Source organism: Lagenorhynchus albirostris, chromosome 4 (assembly GCF_949774975.1).
Source record: "Lagenorhynchus albirostris chromosome 4, mLagAlb1.1, whole genome shotgun sequence".
NCBI lineage: Eukaryota > Metazoa > Chordata > Mammalia > Artiodactyla > Delphinidae > Lagenorhynchus > Lagenorhynchus albirostris.
In genome coordinates this window covers 62,232,907-62,249,325 of record NC_083098.1, presented here as the reverse complement: position 1 = coordinate 62,249,325, position 16,419 = coordinate 62,232,907, and the positions used below count along the sequence as shown (strand labels likewise).

The following is a 16,419-nucleotide window of genomic DNA, read 5'->3' as shown; positions in this document are numbered from 1 at the left end:
CTGAGGCTCTGAAATTAAAAAAAGAAAACCCCAAATTCCATAATTCCACAAACTTACATTTTGGCATTCAAAATCAAATTGACATCTTTTTCATGTTGTAATGGAATCTGAATACATGTATCATATTGAAAATTCTATAATAGATCATGTGACAAATAGTGCTACTGACACAAACATTATTGAGTAATAATCTATTTTGAAGTGATAATTTTAAGGTTTAGATTGTGATTCAATGTCAGTTTGAGATAAGTAGTTCTTGTCCTGTGTGGATAAATATTATTGTTGGAATTAGGCTGGTGATAAAAGCATATGAGATTGTTGTTTTACATAGGATGGATATATATTACTTTTGTAAATACTTGAGTTTATAATTGTAAATGTTATTATAATTGGAATTGTTAATATGAATAGTGTGACTAGTGTGAAGGAGGTAAATAAGTTTATTACTTTTATTTGGAGGGAAATTTTTCACTCCTCTCTCCAACCTTTTCCTACATCTTCCTTACAGGGAAAAGATGAAAGTCTGAGTCTTACTGCAGATCCCTAGTTGGGTCACATTCCTTAGAGGATTGTTGTGCTGAGTGTTATAAGAACACACATACATGATTAACTGTGACTCTCCCTCTACTTCTTCAGTAGATGGGGCTAAAAATTTAAGAAGAAAAGACCCTGTTCCAAAGATGGGTCTTCAATACTGCTTTTTCCTTTTAATGTTTACATTGATCTGATTAATTTGACATAGCTGCCTGACATTGATAAGATTTTGGCTCAAGGGTAGAAGCAGCTGTGTACACTTTGAGTTTAACCAAATGATCCAGGCTAATTTACCAGAGAGCTCTGCATAAGGATTAAGGCACAAATGTAGTTAACAAAGGGCTCGCACTTATATATCATCTGTCACTGTACATACTCTAACTCAGAAACAGAACACAAATGTGGTTATTGTTTGTGGAAATGTTCAAGCTTTACACTTTCTCCCATCATATTCCTTTCTATTAGAGCCTCAAACCTCACGATTACTTTACTTGTCACTCTCTTTATGTGTTAATTTGCACATTCACATCGACTCATATTTGTATGTAAACGTAGATACAGTGTACTTTAGTATCTGCTTTTTTTTTAAAAGATTTATTTATTTAATTTTATTTTTGGCTGCATTAGGTCTTAGTGGCAGCACGTGGGATCTTCACTGAGGCATGCAGGATCTTTCCTTGCAGTGCGCGTGCTCTTCGTTGGGGCATGCGGACTTCTCTGTAGTCATGGTGTGCGGGTTTTCTTTCTCTAGTTGTGGCACGTGGGCTCCAGAGTGCGTGGGCTCTGTAGTTTGCGGCACGGCAGGCTCTCTAGTTGAGGCGCGCAGGTCAGTAGTTGTGGTGCACAGGTTTAGTTGCCCTGCAGCATGTGGGATCTTAGTTCCCTGACCAGGATTAAACCCGCGTCCCCTGCACCATTAAGGCGGATTCTTTACCACTGGACCACGAGGGAGGTCCCTAGTATCTGCTTTTTATAGTTAGGGATACCATTGAAAATCTTCTGGAAATATTCTAATACCAAAATTAATCATGTGAATTATTCAAACAATTAAATGTTATGAAAATACTTGCTATATTAAAGAACCCCCTTACAGCTGTCATAAACTTAGGAATCATTTTTTTTCATGAGTGTGAGAGCATGTCATTATTGAACTGCAGAGATGTTATTGTGCTTTTGTAGTGTCCCCAGGGCCCTAGTGTTCTCTGATGGGTGGAGACAGGGGAAATAAGATCCATTGGAAATACTTCAAAGCTCTTACACTTTCTGGACATCCTTAAAGTTCATACAAAAGAAATCAGTTAGATCCTTGGTGACATATAGCTGGTAAAATAAATAAATGCACAAATTCACACAAACACACATTATATATACATGTATGTGTGTTACTGGGTCAATAATAAGGCAATAGGAGAATTCTGAATATTTTTGAATTATTAAATATAGCAAATATACTTATAAGTAAGTCTCACACTATCCCAACAGGGCATAGACCTTTTATCAAAAATTATGAAATAAAATAAAAAAGGCTCAGAATATTTAAGTGATTACTTTCTGAGCAGAAACAATGGCTTAGAACAAAGTAGAATGGATATCCAATATCATTTAACTTGTCAAAATATTAATGTATATATTCATATAACAGGATAAAGTAAAAATTTCTGTTACATGATTTAAAAATTCCCCCAAATTCTCAACCTCTTCAATGAGTATTCCATATATTTCCTGACCTTACCTGAAACTCAGGTCTTGCCCTATAATCCTTTAAGTATGCTCAATCATTCTACCCTACCTACATCAAACAGGGTCCAGACAGGGTCTTAATATGTGTCCTGCTTTCTTTTGACTGACATTTCCAACTGTTTCATTTTCTCTGCTTTTAAAAAATATCCTTATCTTTATGTCTTTACTCTGTACTGTCAACTACTCATGTTCTCTAATGCCAACTGTCAGGCTGACAGGTGCAACACCTGTTCACACAAGCCTTAGACATTTGGATTATAGTCTCCTGTTCCACCCCAATTTCTGCTTTTTAACTCTGGGTGGTGTAATGTTTACAATAAACAGCCAATACAAAGTCATGTCTTCTTATTCCTTGACATCCCTAATTTAAAACCACTTCTTATGGAAAAGGCAAAACTATGGAGGAAGTAAAAATAGTTATTTCTAAAGATTTAGGGGCAGGGAAGGATGAAGAAGTGGAGCACAGAGTATTTTTAGGAGAGTGGAGAGTCTGTATGAGAGTATAAGGGTAGATAACATGTCATTATACGTTTATCAAAAGATGGAATGTACAACACACAGAGTAAACCTTACTGTAAACCATGGACATTTGTTGATATTCATGTGGATGTTGGTTCATAAAGTGTAACAAATGTGCTGCAGGAATGTGGAATATTGATGGTGAGGGAAGCTGTGTATGGGAGGGGGCTAGAAATAGGTGGGGACCCTCTGTATTTTGTGCTCAGCTTTGCTGTGAATATAAATGCCTCTAAAAATAGTCAATTAGTTTAAAAATAAACCCCACAAGTACTGCATAGACCTGTCCTCTGAGATTGAAACAATGTATTTTATAGCTGCTTGCTAGACACTGCATTGTATCTTATTCAGCATACCCATATATGAAACGATCATTTTCCCTCACAACTGCTCCCATTTACTTCACCTTTGTAAATGACAATATTCACTACTAAATTGCCCATACCAAAAAAAATAATAATAAATAAGTAAAGGACTGACATATACAAAGAAACAAAAGCCAAGGATTAATTCTGGCACTCTCTCTTTTAATCTCCACCCTCAGCCTATCAGAAAATCCTATTGACTTTCTTTGTAAATACTTCCTAAATCTCTCTATTTATATTCAAAATTGCTATCATAGTGAAGTTTGGATCTTTATAATGACTTTCAGGAACTATTGCAACTGTATCTCAGCCCATTTCCCTGCTTTAAATCTTGCTCCATTCCAAACAATTCAATAGTCAAAATTTATGAAAGGGGATGCTATATCACATTACTGCTTACAAATTATATGTTGATCCTCATCGACCTTAAATTTGAAGTGAAAAATACTTAGCATTGTCCCTTTGTTTTTTTCATAACCTATCCTCCGATCATGTCTCCAGTCTAATTTCTCTCCTCTTATCAAATCAAACAGGTCATCATTACTGAATTTCTGCCAGAATTTTACTGGGCCATCTCATTTCTATTAGATCTTTTATCAAAGTATTATAATTTCCCCACTATTGTCCATGTCTTAGACAAGATTATGCTAAATAACATGCAATTCCAAAATCTCAGTGGCTTAAAACAACAGCTTATTTCTTTCCCATGCCATATGTCCATCTAGTGAGCTGTAACTGTTACATATATTCTTTAACTAGGACTCAGGTTGACAGAGTAGCCACTCTGGAGCACACCCCATTGACATTACAGAAAAGAGAACTCTGGAGTAAGTGCACCTGACAGTTAAGTGTTGGACCTGGAAGTGATACATGACACTTCAGCTCATACTCATTGCCTGGAGAGTATTGAACAATTTGCACCAAACTCAGGGGCTAGGGATTTTATTGTTGTCAAATATCTGGCATATTTGATGAACATCATTAATGATTACCATGCTAATGTTATTAATAATATGGTATTATAATACTCCAAGTGGATAATTCTCATTAATTCCTATGTCCAAGTTTTCAGATTGAAGATCAAATACTAAAAATAATAAACTAGAAATCATTCCAAGAGGTAAACACTCAAAGAGGCAATAATAAGTACATTTAATTACCTTTAGCAGGGGCTTTGCAGGCTTGCAGTGCAGTCCTCCAACAAATTCAAAATTAGGTAGTAAGGGTGAAGAAATTCAAAATCTCGGTCAGTTCGAATCAATCACATTTCAGCTTTCCCCATAATCTCACATAATGTGGTAGGTTTTCCTGAATAAAAGTAAAGAATGATAGAGGGAAAACAAACTGATATATGAGATGGGAAATGTTTTACCATCAAATTTTCTAAGAAAAATCTTTAAAGAACCAGTATTGGTCCCATGTAACTATTGCCTTTTCCCTGCAAGAGTACACAATAGTGAGATTATGAAGAATCAGACACAGATTTAAGTATGGAACAAAGTCAAAAGCCTGCTGCTTTCTCTGTCAACAGACTCTTTCAGCTTGAGCTAAGTCTGAGCCCTACTCCATGCTCAGAATCAGCACGTGCTTTGAGCAATGAGCAAGGAATTCAGCCAGTGATCCCAGCCTACTATGGTAGAGTCTCCTCCTCTTCTGGAATTCCAATTTATCTCATCCTCATTGCTCCAAAAGAATTTGATATCTTTAAAAATCAGCTTTTGTAATTGATCCATCTTTTTTTTTTTTTCTGGTGATTGGGAGTTTGCCACCACAACTAACTATATCCTATCAGGACTGAAATCTTTTAATAAATATTTAAAAGTGATTATCTCCTTTGCTATCCATAATTATAGTTCCTGTTTCACAAGATCTTGTCCTCTTTGGTGAAGATATAGCACTTCATAATAATCTGGTGATGTATTAGTTGTTATTTTGACATATTTAGCTGACAAACACTACAAAAGGGGTACCTTTCAAATGAAGTGGTGACCAAGTGAATATTAACAGAATAAGAAATAAAATTAGTGACTCTGATTAAATTATTTTTCTTAATTTTGAACCAGAGCCTCCTTTCTGAATTCTATTCAATTACTGTGGTGTAAGGGACCTTACCCAGCATTTTGGTGTCCTTTCAAAATATGTACTCTATATCACTAATAGGAGGAAACCATTGCTATCTGGTTTCTCACCACATGGCTTTTTGAATAATCTCCTTGATGTTCTAAGTGTGTTAAAGTTTGATTAGAAAATGTAAGCGATTTTGAACTGCCAGGAAGATCTATCTGCATGAGATCACAAGAAAATCTCATTAATTTAGGTTTTGATTCTGGTAATGCCAAAGGTATTCAAAATCCAGTTTCATACTCAGTGTGTATCCCATTTCACTGCCTTATTGGTGTCAGCCATGAGTATAATATTATTCTCTTTGTGAAATGTTTCACTCTCATACCCTTTCATAAAAGTTTCGTTGAGATATATTTTAAATACAATCAATTCTTCCTTTTAAATAAATGACAGTATAGTTTTTGGTATATTTATAATGTTGTGAAACAATCACCACTATTAAATTTTAGAAAATCATTAATCCCCAAAGAAATCCTGTATCCATTTAGAACAGATACTCGATAAAAGGAAAAGGGAAGCAGTTATAAAACAATCACAACTATAAAGGAAAATTTTAATTTTTCAGGAATAAACTAATTTTTTAGTAATGATGCATTATTAGAGATATTTCTGTCAAAAACAGTAAAAAAGAAAACAATTTTAAAATTCACATGAAACTGAAAAAGACCCCAAATAACCAAAGAAATCCTGAGAAAAAAGACCAATCTGCAGGCATCACACTTTCTGATTTCAAGCAAGATTATAAAGCAATAGTAATCAAAACAATTTGGTACAGGCATAAAAACAGACACATGGACCAATGGAACAGAATCAAGAGCCCAGAAATAAACCCATGCATATTTGATCAACTAATATTTCACAAAGGAACCAAAACAACTCAATGGAAAATGACAGTTTTAAATAATTCTTGCTGAAAAAAATGGATATTCATGTGCAAAGGAATGAAACTAGACTCCAATCTTACTCCACAAAAATTAGCTGGAAATAGATTAAAGACGTCAATGTAAGACCTGAAACCAAAAAATTTCTAGAAGAAAACATGACAGAAAATTTTCTTGACAGAGGTCTTGACAATGATTTTTAAAATATGACACAAAAGCATAAAAAACAAAATTAAAAATAAATAAGTGGGACTACTTCAAACTAAAATGACTATGCACAGCAAAAGAAATGATCAACAAAATGAGAATATGACCTATGAAATAAGAGACATTATTCTCAAACCATATATTGGATACAGGGTTGCCATCCAAAATCTCTAAGGAATTCATACAATTCAGTACAAAAAAATAATAATTCAATTAAAAATTGAGCAAAGGACCTGAATAGACATTTTTCCAAAGAAGCTATTCAAATAGGTAGCAAATATATAAAAATGTGCTCACCATTGCTAATCATCAGGGAAATGCAAATTAAAACCACGGTGAGATATCACCTCACACCTATTAGCATGGCTATCATGAAAAGACAAGAGATAACAAATGCTGGGGAGGATCTGGAGAAAGGGGAGCCTTTGTGCACTGTTGGTGGGAATGTAATTTGTGTAAAACTATGGAAAACAGTTTGGAGGTTCCTCAAAAAATTAAAAATAAAACTACTATGGCACTCCATGTTCACTGCAAGTTTGGAGCATTATACAGTAGCCAAAATATGGAAGCAATCTGCATGTTTTTCAATGGGTGAATGGATAAAGAAAATATGATTATATATACCATGGAATATTATTAAGTCATGAGAAAAAAGGACAACCTGTCATTTGCCTCGACAGATGGAACTTGAGGACTTCATGGTAAGTGAATTAGGTCAGACAGAGAAAGACAAATCCTATTTGATATCACTTAAATGTGGAATCTAAAAAGAAAACAAAACAAAAAAGGAAATGAACTCATAGAACCAGAGAACAGACTGGTGGTTGCCAGATGCCGGGGCTGGAAGATGGGCACAATAGGTAGGTGAAGGTGGTGAAAGGGTACGAAATTGCAGTTATAAAATAAGTCAGTCCTGTGGCTGTGATGTACAGCATGGTGACTATAGTTAATAATACTGTATTGTATATGTGAAATGTTCTAAGAGAGTAGATCTTAAAAGTTCTCATCTCAAAATAAAAAAAACTACATTCAGTGATGAGTGTTAACAAGTTCTTGTGGTGTTCAATATGTACAAATATAAAACCATTATGTTGTATACCTGTGATAAAAGGAAATGATTTTAAGGCAGGACAAGAAAAATTTAACATAAAATTTTCTCTTCCATTTGAGCCACTACCCCCCCCTTTAGTGTATCTGCATTCTACATTAACTAGGTCCCCTTAGAAGACACAAGAGTGCCTACTCAACCACCACCACCACAACAACAAAAAACCCAATTTCCTCCTGGTGCCAGCAAGGTAGCTCCTTAGGAGATAAAATTCCTTCCTTAATCCCTTAAGGGATCACAGTGACCCACTACTCACCTTCTTGACCTATGTAAACTGTCAGTATATTACTTTGATGTATAACACTTTGTCTCAAAAACTTGTACAACTGTGCTTTGACTTCTAAAGGGGAGAACATTCCTCAGAGCTTTATGAAAAACTGTCTCCTGGATTATAATCCTCACGTTGGCTCGAATACAATTTTCCAGTTTTTTGTAGACTGACTATTGATTAATTTTTGTAGATCCCTGAAATGAATGCAATGTTACATGTTAATTATATCTCAAAAAATCTAAATAATGTAAGTAGGGTAGGGCTTCCTCAAAGATAAATAATGTCTTATGCAAAAATCATCCATGACACAATTAAATGAATGCTTTTCAAATAAAAAAAATCAAAAGGAAAAACAAAGGGGGTAAACAGATTTGCTTAAACAGAGAAAAACTTTGTGCTCAGAGTAAAAGCTCACTAGTTGACCTCTAATGCAATTTAAAATAGAACAACAGCAACAAGAAAATAATAGGTTAAAATTTAAAAACATGGTCCTTTAGGGAAAAATCTTCCTTTTTTCTCCTTTGGAAAACAAGAGCAGATGAAACGAAGCTATATTTCTTTATTTATTTTCTAGTTTCATGCTCACCACATGCCAAGCTCTGCAACCAACTAACCAAGCCCTGATAGAATGCAAACAGAAAATCTGAGAAACAGTACGTTAATCAGAAAGAAAACAGACTGTGTACCAGAAGTAAACAAGGGAGTAGTCCAAGGTTATGGAAATTAAGCACAGTGTCAGATTTGGGTTTTCTAGTTACTTCAAAAAAACCTAGGGGCATCAGTCAGGATTTATGCATAGGTATATAGAATATTCCTTCTTTGATATATTGTCAGTACTCAATCATATAAAACAAAACAAAAAAGAGAAAAAAAGGAAAAAAAGAGAAAAAAAGAGAAAAGAAAAAAAAATTATTTTTTCATTCAATATAGTTAAGCAAGAGGAGATTGGGTTCTCTCTTAAAAACACTTTTTTGTAAGTTTTCATACAGTCAGATAAATATTTGCATTTTACATATGAAATAAGAATCATTACATGCACATTTCTCTTACCTAAAACCTTGCTGTAATACTTATCCCATTCCAGAAATATATCATATGAATATAACATTTCATTCATTGTATAGAAAAACCAATTCTTCAGCCTCTGTATAAAAGTCACGTTGTCTGTCAGTACTGATGTGATGCCAGGAACATATGAAGAAGGTATAAGATGCTCAGCACACAATCTCTCAATGACATTCCCATAAGAAAACCAAAAATAATATATAAATGGGATATTGAGGAGTTCAGCCACTGATTCCCCACAAAAGCTTAAAGGGTCATCAATACAGATATCAAACTTAGCTGCCTGTAGCCTGTTGAGTAACTCCTTGTTTGTGATAGCACTCTCACATACTCATTTGTCTGATGTTAATAAACTGCTGATCATTTTTGTTAGTTTTTCTTGCAAGTCCCACCATGAAAGTTTCGGCACTTCAAAAGAAATTGTATAGAGACCAGTATCAAATTCTTCCATGAAAGCTTCTTTAGTTACTGGAAGTTGGAGGATCTCCACATTGAAGGGAATCTTGGTATGATCAAGCAGAAGGCTTTGTGAGGTACCAGGATGGTTATCTCATGTGTGTGAAGGAGGAGTTCTTCCAGAATAACTTTTAAATTAATCCAGTGACTAAAATCCTCAGGCCATACAAGTACTTTCCCAGTCCTTCCAGAGTCAAAGAGACATAGATGCAGCCTGAAAAGGACACAGAAGCCTTTCACAGTCTTCATGATTAACTCTTGCTCAAACTAAATCTTATCCATTTTATTTTATTTTATAGTAGGCTGGGTTGAACTTTGAATTGTGTACTTATAAATCAACCATATGTCACTTAAAAAATAAATTAATTAATTTAAAAGAAAATGATTAAAATGCAATGCAACTGCTGTGATGGAAAAAAAAAAGTCGATGAAGTCAATAATATATTAAGGAAAAAAAAAAAACAAGTGAGAATTTCCAAACTTCTTTTGGATGATATCAAAATAAAGAGGCTTAAAGTTAAAGACAAATCCATAATAAATTCTTGGTAATGTTAAAAAAATCCATCATCATGTGATGCATACTCAATTAAAACTAGATTTTTTTGGAATTTTTCTCTGGTTTTCTTTGAATGTCCGTTTGAAAAGAGTGGTCTCTCTAGTATTTCTCTTACTGATAATTATGCTAGGTATTCTACATAGGAAAGAGACAAACACTTCCTGCCAGAAAAATAAAATATGTCGAGTTTAAGAGCTGTTAAGGCAAGGAGAATTTAATATAAATATTCTGATGCTAAATAAAGTGCCAGTTTGGCTATATCACAGCTATCTTTAAGAAAAATATCTTTTTACTATTACTGTGGATATGAGTCAAGTTCTGCTTCTAGGTGAGATTAATGTTATGTTGTGAAGAGATAACTTAGAATGGAGAAGGTAGATCATGAATAAGAAATCTTGATTATCTTACGCTTCCTTCTAGTGTATCCACTTCTCTTTTCTTTGCTTTCTTGTTCTAAGATTCTTCTTATAGTGTAAAATTCCCTTTTTTTTTTTGGCTTGGATCTTCACAACTGGAAGCCACTACTCCATGTAGAAATGGAAACAATTATATTTAGGATCATAACTTCATCTATAGTCCTTTTGCTTAAAATGTTGATTTTCCTCAAGTTATTAATCAATAGGAATATAGGATGATAATAACATTATCATAAGAATAATTGACTAATAATAAAAATATAATTGCATAATTATTCAATTTCCTACTATAACTTTAAATTCTACCTCCAAATGATAAGCCAATCTATTTTCATTTGCAGTCTTCACTATCATCAATCTAACCCTATTCAGTTTCATATCTAATCTGGACTTACTGAAGTACCCTTCCAATATCACTTCTTCAACTTCTGCACACCTGCAACTTACTCTCCATAGAGAAACTTTTCTGATTTTCAAAAAAAATCTATTTCAGAAAATATCATACTTGAGCAAAATGGTTTAATAACTTTCTCTTATATGTACATTAAAATCTATACTCTTTGAAATGGCCCACAAGACCCTAGTTTTCTAATCTTATGTTGTTTCACTTTCCCCCTTCATTGATATCAGCTTCCTTTAAACTTTCCATGATAAGAATTTCTTTCCTGTAGTGACAGCATCAAGATTGTAGAAGGAGATCTCTACTGTCATCCACACAGAATATTGATATTGGCAGTCATCCAGGGATGAACGTAAGTTTCTGGGAGTCTGGTGGAGAAGTTTTATCCCACCATTGGAGCAAATCATTCCAAGAACAGATTCATTGAAGAGGGTAAGAAAACAATTTCACTTTGCCTGTGTCATTCCTTCCACAGGGCATTATGGACCAGTTCCAGGAAAGTTCCTTGTAAGAACTTCTTCTTTAGGAGAACTGTAATTTTTCCTACAGTGGAAAGTGAAATCTTATGAGTACTTCGTTTCCCCAGCAATAAGGGATGTCCACTTCTTTCTCACCTTTCCCAGATTACTGAGGTGATCTGCAAAGCTAAGGAGATAGGAGAGGCTGGGATCATCACCAGGCCTTAGAACTTATCAAAGCAAGGCTAGTAACCACTCTGTGGTTCTTCCTTCTAAACAATTTCTGGACTCCATTAGGAAGCCTGCCCACCATCTTCTTGGGACAACTCATCAGAAGACTGCTCTGTGGGGCCACAGACTCCCCCAGTGCTTTGTGCTCCTTTACTAAACTCTGCTTCTCCTTCTCCCTGACCCACAGAGCTGTCTCCAGCTGTACACTGCCATGGAGAATAAGAGTAAGCAAGTGCAGAAACCATATCTGTAGGACTGGGATAAGACTCACAAACTTGAACATTTCAGGACTCTACACTAGGGAAAACAAATTGGAGACCCTCAACACACAGCTTCCATTGTGGAATCAAAAGAAGGCATACAACCTGAAGAAATCCCCCTAAAGAGGGAAAAAGCAATGTGGAACAGACATATCCATAAGAAAGGTCTGAGAAAGTCTCAGATTTTCTAGTCAGACTGAGAGGTGAAAGCATTTCTGTCCCAAAGCCAGTCAGTAACGATTGTGTGAGGTAACTGATGCTTTATGTGCAAACACCAACACAAGCCTTTAAGGAACATAAAAAATTAAGGAAACATGACATCACCAAAGGAACACAATAACTTTCCAGCAACAAATTACAAAGAAATACAGATCTGTGAATTCCCTGAGAAGAATTTTAAATAATTTTTAAAGGAAGCTAAGAGAGCTGTGAGAGAACACAGACAATGAAATACAGCTCAGTGAAATCAAGAATACAATACATGAACAAAATGAAACATTCAACACAGACAGAAATCATAAAAAGAAACAAAAATGAAACAGGAAAAATTATAGACCATATTTTTCTAAAAATAACACAACAATGAAAAGAAACAAACAACATACCCCAGAAATCCTGGAGCTAAAGAATGCAATGAATGGAATGAAAAATGAATACAGAGCCTCAAGAGCAGACTCAGTGAAGCAGAAAAAAGAATCTGTGAGCTCAAAGACAAGTCATTGGAAATTATCTAGTCAGAAGACAAAAAGGAAAAAAGACTAAAAAAGAGTGCTGGAGGCTTATGTGAAGAACGGGACACCTTAAAGTTAAACAATACTTGCATTATTGGATTCTCAGCAGGAGAAGAGAGGGAACAAGGTGCAGAAAGCTTAATTTAAGAAATAATAGCTAAAACTTCTCAAGCTGGGGGAGGAATATGGACTTCCAGGTACATGAAACTCAGAGGTTCCCACACAGAATCACCAAAGAGAAGACTTAACCAAGACATATGATAATCAAATTCTCAATAGTTAAGAACAAAGAGCAAAGGGAGAAAAATACCAAACCAGCAAGAGAGAAAAAAACAACTCACTTCATACAAGGGAACTCCCCATAGAGATATTATTAAATTTCTCAGCAGAAACTTTGCAGACCAGGACAGATTTGGTTGGTATATTAAAAGTTCCAAAAGAAAAAAACCTACGATCCTGAAATATTTTATGTGAAAATGATGTCCTTCAGAAATAAAGGAATGATACTTTCCCATACAAACAAAAGCGGAAGTGGTAGAAAACTCAGACCAATATCTCTGATGAATATAGATGTCAATTTTTTTCAACAAGACATTAGCAAACCAAATTCAACAGCACAAAAAAGGGACCATACACTGTGATCAAATAAGATTTATCTCTGGGATTCAAGGATGGGTCAACATACATAAATCAGTATTATGATACACAATATTGACAGAATGAAAAATAAAACTCATATGAGCATATTATAGACACAAAAATTTTGAAAAAAATATAACATCTTTTCATGATAAAAATGCTTAACAAGTTAGGAATAAAAAGAACATGACTCAACATGATAAAGGCAATCTATGCAAACCCACAGCTAACATCATACATAACAGTGAAAGTGACAGCTTTTCCTCTGGGATTTCATCAGGAATAACACAAGTGCTTTATTCAATACTATACTAGAAGTCAAGACAAGGAAATAAAAGGCACCCAAATTGGAAAGAAAGAAGTAAAATTGCATTTCTTTGCAGATGATATTATCTTTTATATAGGAAATTATAAAGACTACCAAAAAGTTTTTAGAAGTGACCAGTGAATTCAGTGTATTTGCAGAGTACAAGTCAATGTACAGAAATGGGTTGTATTTATATACACTAACAACAGAACATCTCAAAAAAGAACAAAGAAAACAACTCCATCCAAAATAGCTCAAAAAGAATAAATGTTTAGGAGTAAATTTACCTAGGATGTGAAAGTTCTGTACACCAAAAATTATAAGACTTATTTGAAATAAACAGAAGAAGACACAGAAAGTTGGAATGATTCCCATATTCATGGATTAGTAGAATTAATATTGTTAAAATATCCATACTATCCAAAGCCTTCTGTATTCAACGCAATTGATGTAAAAATTCCAACGCATCTTCACAAAAATAAGAAACACAATCCTAATATTTATATGGAGCCACAATATAATTGCCAAAGTAATCCTGAGAAAGAAGGACAAAGCTAGAAGGCTCACACTTCCTGACTTCAAATTATGTTACAAAGCTATAGTAATCAAAACAGTATGACACTGGCATAAAGTATGCATGTAGACCAATGGAACAGAATTGAGAGTTTAAAACAAAAATAGCTTTGACTATAAGGTTAACTCATATTTTATATGGGATCCAATAACACTAAATGGGGAAATGATAGTTTCTTTTATAAATGGGGATAGAAAACTGGATAACCACATGCCAAATAATTAAACTGGACCCCTATCCTACATCACTCACAAAATTTAGCATGCAATTGATAGAGACTTAAACATAACAAAAACTGAAAGCATTCATAGAAGAATAGATAGGAGAAATGCTCTTTGACTTTGGTCTTGGCATTGATTTTTTTTGATTGACACCAGAAGCACAGCAACCACAGCAAAAATAAACAAGTGGGACTATATCAAACTAATAAGTTCTACACAGGAAGAATAAAAATAAACAAAATAAAAGGCAACCTACAGAATGGGAGAAAATATTTGCAAATCATATATCTGATAAGGCATTAATATCCAAACTACATAAAGAACTCTATACTTAATAGTTTAAAAAATCTGTTTTAAAATGGGTAGACACATTGAATAATTTTCCCAAAGAATACATATTATAAATCACCAAGAGGTATGTGAAGATGTGCTCAACATTTCTAACCATCACAGAAATGCAAACCAAAGCCACAATGATCTATCACCTCACATCTGTTAGAATAGCTATTATCAAGTACAAGACACAAGAAGTATTTGTGACCATATGGACAAAAGAGAACTCTAGTGTACTATTTGGGGGAATGTAAATTAGTACAGCTACTATGGAAAACAGTATAGAGGTTTTGTGAAAAAAAAAAATAGAGCTACACATATTTAGCAATTCCCCTTCTGGGTACATATCCAATGGAAATGGAAACAGGATCTTACAGCGATATCTGCACTCATGTTCATTTTAGCATTAATAACTACAGCCAAGATATAGAAATAATCTAAGTGTCCATCAATAGATGAATGGGCAAACTGATGTGATATATGTATACAATAGAAGATTAGTTAGCTATGAGAAAGAAGGAAATCTTTCCATCTGCCACAGCATAGATGGACATTGTGGGCATAATGCTAAGTGAAATAAGTTTGACAGAGAAAGACATACTGTATGATATCACTTATATGTGGAATCTAAAGAAGCCAAACTTATAGAAACAGAGAATAGAATTGTGGTTTCTTGAAGGTAGGGGTTAAAGTGAAGGGAGAGATGATGGTAAAAGTGCACAAACATACAATTATAAGACGAATGAGTTCTGGGGACCTAATGTACTGCATGGTGATTATTGTTAATAATACTGTATTACACTTGAAAGTTGCTAAGTGAAAACATTTTCAATGTTTTCACCACAAAAAAAGCAAAGAAGCAAAGAATGGTAATTATGTGGTGTCTCAAAGATGTTATTTAATGCTAAGGCAGTAATTATTTCTAATATAAAAGCATTTCAAGTTACCTCAAATTTATACTATGTTGTATGTTGATTATATCTCAATAACTGTTTGGATATCATTAAAAATTTCTTGTATTAATGATTCTGCTGAATTATATTTGTAATGAACCACAAAAGGGATAAATAACTTTGACCCACAGCCAATGAATTCATCCATTATCAGTATTACTCTCTCAATGTTATTAGATGTTTCCTGGCTTGGATGTTAACCATTTGTACTTTAGTAGGAAAAAACTAAAAGTGTTTATTTTGTTCTCTTAGTCTTAGGAAGTCTGGAAAAATAAGAGAGTGGGCTTTCTCTTGGATTTGAGTTCAGTGAGTCACTAAATTTTTACATTACAAAAATTCCATTCTTGTTGCAAAGCTTCCTCCGGTTCTGCTTCAATTTGTTTATTCAAAGATTTTTCCAAGTCATTTAAATTTCTTAGTAATTAAGTCAGTTAAGGTATTGACTCCATTTTTGTCCATGATGGTATAACTGGAACCAGACTAACCCTCTGCCACAAACAACTAGAGAACTGGACAAATTATATGTAACAACTATTTTCAGGTATTGAACAGGCATCACAGAAACTTGACAACTAAGAGAAGGGAAGCTAATGAGGTGAACCCTAAGATCACTATAGCTTTCTGACTATAGCCACTTTTGAGATTACATTGCCAAAAATAGAATCAATAGCAGAAACTGGGGGTATCAATGAGTGAAGAAAAAGAAATGAGAACTTGAGGAGAATTGACATCTGGGAAAGGAACTGCCATAAATTGGAAATTCAAAATGCTCTACACTGTTTTCTACTGAAAAACTAAGGTACTCAGTTTGTGTTGATGCTGAAGTCAATTTTCACCCGTGGCCTTAAAATATCTTGATTTTTTTTACCACTTTTATACCTCTCAGTCTTAGGAACCAATAAAATTGCTAAAATTCTGGGTCAATGAAATGTGACCTTTTTGCAGAGTCCATGTAGATAATAAGATAAAATCATTTCCAGTATTATCTAACTATTTCTGTCAGGGTAAATAGCCAGTGTGAAAGGGATCCAATTTAGGAAATTGGCCTCAGTGCCCAGTTGGTTTACTCTAGC

General features: G+C 34.2%; 1 pseudogene; it reads right to left on the bottom strand.

The window, feature by feature from the left end:
* The window catches only part of LOC132519315 (UDP-glucuronosyltransferase 2C1-like), a 36,719-nt pseudogene extending 27,203 nt beyond the window's left edge, over positions 1 to 9,516 (bottom strand).
* Between the last annotated feature and the right edge of the window lie 6,903 nt (positions 9,517 to 16,419).